The 9,859-nt window shown below is 36.6% G+C and overlaps 1 protein-coding gene across 1 annotated transcript in view; it reads right to left on the minus strand.

Annotated features, from left to right (window-relative positions):
• LOC131434317 (alpha-tubulin N-acetyltransferase) overlaps window positions 1–7,485 on the minus strand; it is a 59,879-nt gene extending 52,394 nt beyond the window's left edge. The window contains exon 1 of the mRNA XM_058600984.1: window positions 7,248–7,485. The gene's annotated coding sequence lies outside the window, so the exon portion shown is untranslated. The remainder of the gene's footprint in view (window positions 1–7,247) is intronic.
• Window positions 7,486–9,859: the final 2,374 nt, after the last annotated feature.

Here is a 9,859-nt window from a genome sequence, read left to right on the forward strand (position 1 = left end):
TTAGAATTTACGGTAATTTAAGGTACTTCCAGAGCCGGTATTCAGGAACCAGCATAAACCAAACCGATTCGTATGGCCATATGACGAATAAATTGCAATAGTTTTGAGTCCAACTTTCAAGCTTTTCGAGATTATCATCTTCTATATCGGTTTGAATTTTAAAAATTCATCCTCCTGTAATTCCAGAATCGGAAGTCAGCATTGAATAAAATTAATTAATTTTGTGTGGGACTATAAGTTTATTTTAATTTGAATTTTTTTCTGAAATTTGATTTGGCTTTATTTGAGAAAACGATTGAGCTTTGAGAAACGATTCGATACTGGAGCCGGAATTCGAAAATCGGTGTAGCCGAAGTCAGACAAATTCACCTGATTAGTTTACATTTGTTTCAATATGTTTCAAATCAGTATAGACATCTTTGAGAAATCGTAGTACGAGTTAAATTGTTGGGTGCCTTCCGAATCGAAAACTGAATACCACTAAAACTGAAATAAGTTTATTTGGTTGTCGACTATTCAAATCAGCAAATCTTAGATGATTCTTAGATATCATTTAAATCTTAGATCGGTTCAGCCATCTACGAGGAAAATAAGTTACACAATTTTAATTTCGTTTCACATATCATCCTGTAGTTCCGGAATCAGAAGTCGGATCCAATCATAATTCAGGAACCTTGTTTAGGAGCATACGAATTTTCATATGAATCTGAGTTTGTAGAAAACGGTTGATTCAAATGGTATATGGGTGTTTTGTTCTTCCAGCATTTATTGCTGTAAGCAGTTTAAATCAATATAATTATGAAATTGTTCAGAATTCGGAAGTACTGCCATCTTTCCAATATGTCATATTCGAACGATTATGTTGCCAAAAACGAACCGTGCTAAAATTGGTCCGAGGCAAAATGTCATGAAAAATAATGCTGTTCACAGTATTTTTGGTACTTAGAAACTATTGTATGTAACAGTATAAAAAATCGTGTTTTACGTTGCTCCCAAGCCTTACTTTGCCATACAGCGCTCAGAACTTCTACTGCTGGAATATGGGGGAAAAGTCGCTTACACAAAAAATTCGATATCTCCGTTAAAAATGGATGGATTTTAACAATCTATGGCTTGTTGGATAGCTATTACCGTGCGGAAGCTAAGTCTGAAAACATATTCTGTTTTCAAGGTCAATTGTGACAGATACTGTCAAAAAACTGAAAATTTTGACATAAAACTTCGTATAACACAAAAAGTTAACATCCGATCTCAAAACCATTCAATAGCGTTCTGAGTGACGGGGAGACCTTTCATTTGCGACTAGTTTGATCAAAATCGGTCCAGCCATCTCTGAGATCTCGACCTCTTAGTTGACAACACACATACAGACACACAGACATTTGCTCAGTTCGTCGAGCTGAATCGATTGGTATATGACATTCGGCCCTCCGGGCCTCGGAAAATTTTTCGAAAGTTTGAGCGAATTCTATACCTATTTTTTATATATATAAAAAAAGGTAAAAACAGAATTTCAACTTTTACAATAATGATGGTTTTCAATCAGGTTTACGATTCAACTGATATCTATTTCATATTATTATTGATTTATGTGCCTTTCTCATATAACCCATGATTTCATTATTGTAACCTTTCCAATTTTTAACAGTTTGGATCCAAGTTAATGGATATTTTTTAACACATCTCATCCTGTTGTCCCGGTATCGGAAGTGAGATCCGAACAAATGTCAATATTAGTCTATTTTTATAGACGTTCACCATTTTATTGGAGTCTAAGTTTGTGGGAATCGGCAGTTTTTCGACTTTCGACTACTACCGGAAGCAAAATCTGGATGAAATTCTACATTCAACTTAAGGAAATATAATACTTTTCATTTGAATCTGAGTTTGGAGCGCACGAACATTTGTACGGTATTTCCGGAACCAGGAACGGTGATCCGGTATACCGAAAATTTACATATATGGTCATGAACTAGCCATACCTGCCTAATTGAAGAATATATGGTTATTTAAATGTATTTGATTTGATTTTTCCGTGTCATGTATAAAACACGCTCCTGAAAATTAAATTTGTATATTCTTCAGCCTGTAATTCTGAAATTCGTATCCGAATGAAATTCGGTAGGGTTATATAAATTTATAAGACCTTTCAATCTAATCTAAGCCTGTGAAAGTTGATGATTGAGTAGATTTTCACAATCTTAGGCTTGAATGGAAGCTTTTGCGGTCTCATAGACTGCTATTGACTTTTGTTTGGATCCGATGTCCGGTTCCGGAACAACATATGGAAGAGTGCCTAAAGTTTGAAACCGTTAGAGCAAAAAAAGCAAATAAAAAAAACGAAGAATTCATATAAACTTGGTTCAAAACTATCTAGAAATTGAAAAGGCTGTGTTAGTGTATGTCCAAACAAACTTTTTTTTAATTTTTATTCAAGATTTGAAGAAAAGTATTTTGAAGAATTCCTGAAAAATGTTCAAGATAACATGATTTATATGAGAAAGGAATCTAGTTGGATTAAAACAGGTTTTTGCCTTTCTCATATAGAAAGGTAATGTAATCACTGTGAAAACCGATTTTCGAGCACAGGTCCGGAGGGCCGAGTGTCATATACCATTTGACTCAGTTCATCGAGTACGCAAAATGTATGTGTGTGTATGTAACAAAAATGTGCACGCGATTTTCTTACAGACCACTAGCGTGTAAGTATGTATGTAACATTTTTTGGCACTCACTTTTGAACTGGTTGAACTGATTGTCATGAACTTGGATTCACATGAATTGTCTTGTAACCCCATATAAAGCTCCTGAATTTTAATCGAATCCGACCTCCGGTTCCGATATTACAGGGTGATGTGTGCGAAAAGTAAAAAAAAACACTAACTTTTCTTCGAGACGACTGAACCAATTCAACGGAAAAGCCTGCGATCGCAAAACAACTAAAATATTAGTTGTTTTTTTTTCAGAATTAGATTGGTTAAAATTTGGTACAACTAATCGATTGTTATTAACTAAACTGTCATTTTTTATTTATTGTGCTGGCAGTGAAAACACGCACTACAAACGAGTAATGAAACGTTACAGTTGAGCAATGACATGCACCCTAATCGGAAAATGTAACGTTTCAATGTGGTGTCACTCGTGAAAACTGAGCAATGACACAATCGCAGCAAATTTACCTGTATGCATGAAAGCAAAAAAAGGTCTCAGTTGTTTTAACCAATTAATCAGTTATTTGAACTTAAGACGCCTAAGTAAAATTAATATTTTTAACTGCTAGTCTTTTCGGGGGGCAGCTAATCATTTACCGATTGAACATTGAAAGTTTGCCTAAGTATCTGCGTATACTTTTATCACTAAACTACCAGATGATAAAGAATTTCAACACAGGACTAAAATTCCCAAGAGAGAACTCACCAGCAAAATTTTCACAGGTCATTAAGAATTTTTTGTGCTTCACTTGCAGTATGGCCCACTGGAAGAGCTATTTTGATTCCGTTTTCAAGAATGTTGCTGATAAGCCTCGTGCTACAAATGCACTTTCAAGAAAATATAAATACTACACCACAAAAAAAAAAAATTACAGATGACTTAATCCCTCATACGATGTAAGTCATAAAGACTTAATTTGTCAAATGACGGAGAATTTCATTTGTATTAACTTAATTTTAGTTTAGCATGATCAGGATTAATTTTCTGTTTCAGTAAAATGTATGTCATGGAATTTAAGACATAATATTGAATGTTCTTTCAAGTAAATTTGCGTGAACTGTGACGCTCCATTTATATGCATCTAATAAGATGTAAAATCACAGGGTTTTTTAGAAGTGCAGCAGTAATTTTTTAGCGTTAAGTGTTTTTTATTACATTGAAAATACATTACTCGCAGGTGAAATTGAAACATTTATACTGTAGGAATATTCTCTTCAGTACATGGAAAACTTGGTTTACAATTAACTCTTATATTCTTCTGCATACTTTCACTTACATGAAACGGCCACTACATAACTGACATAAATGATGTTCATTTACCATTGAAAATTTTCAATATGAAACGTTTTTTTGTTCTGCCTTTTGCTGTCTTCGTTCTCCGCCAAGTGACAGCATTTGAATACAACAATTTCGGTTACCTGAATGGTTATGACAAATTCAACAGATATGTTAGTTAAATCAATAACATTTTAGTTGAAGCAACAATGGACAAACAATTGGAATATTGTAATTTTGTGTTCTGCAGGTTCTCCGTGCAAGAGACAAGTCTTGCAGCGGCTTTTCGATGTAAGGAGTGTATCGAAAATAAGTTATCTACAAATTTTTCTTTCAAATCATAATAAAAAACGATATTTTATTCAAACTAAAAACTGATTATTTAATGTACGAGGTTGAACTTGAGCATGATGAAAACCGGATGAAATTTGAGTTACTCCTTCACGAATTTTCGAACTTTAGACCGAAAGCTCTTCATCAAGTTTCGGACAAGCGTTGCAACCCAATTTTTTGGACGTCTGAGGCAAACTGTTTTTTGAACTTGTACATGTTCCCAGCTGCCTTACCAATCTTCTTGAAGAGCCTCTTCACGATTGCCTAGTAACGTTCGATGGGTCGAAGCTGAGGGCAATTTTGTGGATTGATATTTTTCCAACGAAATTTATACCCTTTTCCGCAAGCCAATTGAGAGTGGTTTTGGCATAGTGAGCCGACGCTAAATCCGGCCAAAACAGTGAAGGTGTACTATGCTTCTTATATAAAGGCAGCAATCTCTTTTGGAGACACTCAGATCGATAGATATTCCGGTAGTGTAAAAAATGGTTGACTTCAAACCACAGGAACATATTGCTTGCCATACCAGTACCTTTCGACCGAATTTCTCCGCCCGCATCGCTCACATCCTCCCCAAAGACGACAGTGAAGTATTGTGGACCTGGAAGTGTTTTTGAGTCCTTCTTTATATAAGTCTCATTGTTCATCAAAACGCGTGCATATGGACACTGCAAAAGATGCGAATATAATTTCCGGGCCCTTGTTGCTGCTCACTTCTTCTGTTCTACACTTTGTTTCGAGATTTTCTGCTTCTTGTAGGTCTTCAGGTGATTTCGCCTCTTGATACGCTGAATAATTCCAACACTCGTTTCTGCTTTTTTGGCCAAATCACGTATTGACATTGATTTGTTATTCATGATTAGAGATACCATTTTCTGGTCCAGTTTCGGGTTGGAAGAACCGAGTTTTGTGCCTCTTCCTGGTAGCTCATCCAAAGAATAGTATTCTCAAACTTATTAATTATGTTTTTAACACTGGCATGATGAATTCCAAACCGCTTCGCCAATTTTTGCATAGTAATACCCTTCTCACTTAGCTATGTGTCCGGAACCTTAATTTTCACTTCCTTTTCAATACGGGACATTTTGAAAACGCAGAATTTCAACCGAATTTCAACAAGTAAACAGACGAAAGCTGACAGCCAAACGCACAGCATGCTGTCATCTGAGCATAACAAACCATCACAAATACATGCGTACAACACAAATGCATGTGGATAGCTTATTTTCGATACACTCCCTAATAGTTAACAACATTGACTACGCTGAACTTTTAGGAAAGTTGCTGTTTGTTGCTCATTTGAGAGGAACTCGATCTGTGCAATTTCTACGGTTGCCAATCCATCGCATTCAATACGGACAAAACAATCCTTTTAATGTATGTTGCCGTCTTTTTATCGAAGTTTACGACAATTTTAATTTCAATGTGTCTAAAAATATGTTTAGATTAAGAATTAGTAATTAGGTGTCTGTTCGATGTAAATTATCGAAGATTAAGTAAATAAACAATTGTTCCATACAAAGTTCCTGAATTTTATTTCGATCCGACTTCCGGTTCCGGAATTACAGGGCAAAGTGTGTTAAAAATTTGATACCGTCACTTAAAGCGGCGAAACAAAAAACATATAACAATATCTAAACTGGCTTCGAAACAACTTTAATCGGAAGCCAGTATCAGTAGACAACCAAATAAATCGATATGGTTTCCGATTCCGGAAACACCGGAAATAGAGGTCAAATATTTTCCAATATGGATCTCACTCACTCTTCTCAGCGATGACTTGACCGATTTGCCAAAACTTAGGTTAAAACGAAAGATCTAATATTGAATTCCTGAATTTCATCTGGATCCGACTTCCGGTTCTGGAGTTACAGGGTGAAGATTGTTACAATATTCATACCGTCACTAACAGTGGCGAAATAAAAATAAACAAACTAATTTCTAAGCTTGCCTCAAAACTATTCATATATAGAGGAGAAAAGATTGTAGAATCTACAGTGAAATAAATTCGTTGTCACACTTTCCAAATAAATAATACTCTTTTTGAAATGTTTCGAGTGCATATTCGCACGCCACTGTCACCCATCGATGGAGAAAGCATCCAACGGTAGCCTTTGAAGTGTGAAAGCTCTAAGGCGACTGTGACATGAGCTTTTTCCCAATCAATCTCAGCAACGTTAATAAGTGAAGAAATTTCAAATAAAAAATAATAACACGCAACATTTAAGAAGGATTTTAATCTTTAGGTTTATTATGTACTATCAAGCATGGAATTATACTAACACGCCTACACACACACACACACACAAACCGTCGGAGCCCGGCAGACCAATTAACAGAGCTTCATCCAAAACGGGAAAGTTGAAGGTCCTTCCGTTAGTCGAGTTGCTCGGCACATTGCCGTTCATGGTCCTAGAAGTAAATCTAGAAGCTCGAGAAACTTCGTTGCGGCGAGAGACAAGCAGATGGCAGAAAAGATACATTCCGTACATGGCAAACGCTCACGCATCACGAATAAACTGAAAATCTAGCATCGGATTGTCGCCAAAAGGGAGGTGATACCGTCGTATTCAGGCAACGTTCGTTCTGTCCGATATCAACCATTAGGCCTGAACGGTTGTTTGGGGGGAAAAATCGATAACCCCTGAGCAGCAGCAAAAGCAGCAGCAGAAGCGCCGCATACAACCGTGCGCTGGAGGATTTTAATTTATGTTACCCCACGGATGGAAAAACGAGGAAACAGAATTTTTCTATCACAGCATCCCACGTCTTCGTCTGCTGATGGTTTGTTGAGTGCATAGACATGTCTATCGATTTTATTGGAATGTTCTCTCAAAAGTAGTGAATTGCGCTATGCACATGTGAATCGCTAAAGAGTTCATTGTCTCAACACTACTAAAAATAGCTGGTTTGTTAGAGTTACTTACAGCTTCTCCCCCTCTGTCAATCAGTGATGCTAAAAGCAAAAAGATAGTTGCTATAGAGACCAGACAAGCCTCAACGATCAGATGTTTTCGCAAATATACTAGACACTAAAAGGTACAGTAGACACGATTGCACACACGAACACACTTTTTGGATTACTCACAAAAATGACACTTCACAACTCTACAACTTTAGCAAGCGATCTGCACACGCTAAGGTATTCTCTGCGACTGACTGACATGTGTGCTGTCAGCGTGAGACTACGACTTGCGAGAGCGGCCACTATCAAGGTGAGTAAGTTTTGACGCGTACTGCTTCGTTTCTCTTCAGAGAAAGACAGCATGCTGAATTGTCTGAATGCCGGTACTGTTTACACCATCCGTCAGCCGTTTCGTGCCGTCAAAATAACGTCAATGAAATCGCGTCAATATAACAGTTTTGAACAATTCGTTTTTTTCTCCAGAGTCGTTAGATGCAACATCTTAGTAGAAATATTAGTACATGGTTGAAAACACGTTGAAAGATCCTTCCTTTTCCAAGAGCTATCGGCTTACTCTCTGCCCTATCCAAGCCGTTTGAAAAGTCAATACAAAGGCGAATTCTTGCTTCCGCAGATTAACATCCGGAAAAGAAGATCCACCATCCACCAACTCACAAGGGTTAACAACGTCATCCAGCAAAACAAATCAGTGTCCAAAATGACTGCCATGGCAATATTGGATATTGAAAAGGCATTCGATAATGTGTGGCACGGTGGCCTGGTGTTTAAACTGCATCGGTATAATTTTCCCATGTATCTTATTAAAATTATCAAAAATTATCTTGCAGATAGAGCATCCTAGGTTTCTCTGAATAATGCACTTTCAGAAAGATTTACTATTCCTGCTGGTGTACCTCAGGGAAGTATCCTAGGTCCCATTCTATACAATATTTTTACATAAGACATCCCACCTCTTCCGGGTGGTGGTGTTCTGTCACAATTTGCTGATGATACTGCCATTCTTTACAAAGGTCGTGTCATTAATGCTCTGAAGAATAAACTACAGACAGGTCTGGACGCTTTAACGGAATATTTTACAAGCTGGAAAATTGTGATCAATGCAGCAAAAACTCAGGTCATCTTGTTTCCACATTCACGATCTCCAAAACTTGTTCCATCAGACGAATGCCGAATACGATTCGGTGATGAGGTCATTCAATGGTCGGATGAAGTTATCTATCTAGGACTCACCTTTGACAGACACCTGATATTCAGGTCACATGTTGACAAAATCGTTCAAAAATGCAGCATACTCATTAGGTCTCTGTATCCGCTGATTTGTAGAACATCTAAACTGTGCCTGAAGAATCAGATGGCTGTCTATAAACAAATCATCTACCCCGCAATTGAATACGCAGTCCCTGTTTGGCGGGGCTGTGCACGAACACATAAACTTAGGCTTCAGCGCATTCAAAGTAAGATCTTAAAGATGATTCTAAATCTTCCCCCTTGGACAAGAACTAGTGAAGTACATGAGATGGCCTCCTCGGATATACTAGAACAAAAATTCGAACAATACTGCACGAAATTTGAAGAGAGGTGCTCAATCTCTGAAATACAAATAATTCAAAATTTGTACGTATTAGGTTAGGGATAGTTATAAGTAGGTAGATATTTTAATAATTAAAATAAATATTATGATTAAACATTAGTATGTAAAACAAGAGTAACTAAAACACCTATTATTAATAACGAATCGCATGAACAACAAAGATGAAAGGTCAAAGGGTCAAAACACTTGTACTGTAAAATGTTGAAGTAATACACAAAGATAAGATTATTAAACAGATATTTATGCAAAAAAAAAACACAATCGAAATTAGTACTGAATCGACTTTCATTCTGTGCGTTTCGTTTGTGCCGTGGAAAAGGATTCTATGCTCATTGGCATTCTGTGGCTTTTTACTCGCCGTTCGGTTGGATGATCGTTATAAGGAGTAACGTCATTTTTTTCATACAAAATGTCTTTAGAATTGCCTTAAACTTCGAGATCTAGTGTCATCTCGAAAAAAAAAACCTTTTTAATCCACCTAATACCATGTTCACATTAGCGCTTATATCACTTGATATACCGAGATGATATGCATATCACGTGGGAGTGTTCACATATGATCGAAAAAATATCGTTTGACAATCAAATTGTCATATTGAATGTTCCCATTAGGAGTAAGATCAATAATATTGCTTTTCTCTCCTACAATTCAATCAATAGTTTAAGTCTTGCAATTAATTGTCTCCGAACGCCAGTATTTGTTGAAAAATTTGAAATTATAATGATTGTTTATTGTCACTCTCAAAGTGACGTTCATAAATGAGTGCGTTCAATGCCATTATCCGTGTTGCTAGTTGCGATTTTTGACAACTCGACATGATATCGCACCCGCATATCCCGGATATCATGCCAAAATGATGATACGCGTTGACATCAAATTGTATGGTATATCAAGTGATATTGCACATGATATCATCGGATATCAAGTATATCCGTATATCACTTGATATCAGCGCTAATGTGAACATACTATAATAGTGTAATTATGCCTCATGTTACTTATATTTTCAAAAAAATCATTA

This window comes from Malaya genurostris, chromosome 3, assembly GCF_030247185.1.
Source record: "Malaya genurostris strain Urasoe2022 chromosome 3, Malgen_1.1, whole genome shotgun sequence".
NCBI classification, from domain to species: Eukaryota; Metazoa; Arthropoda; class Insecta; order Diptera; family Culicidae; genus Malaya; species Malaya genurostris.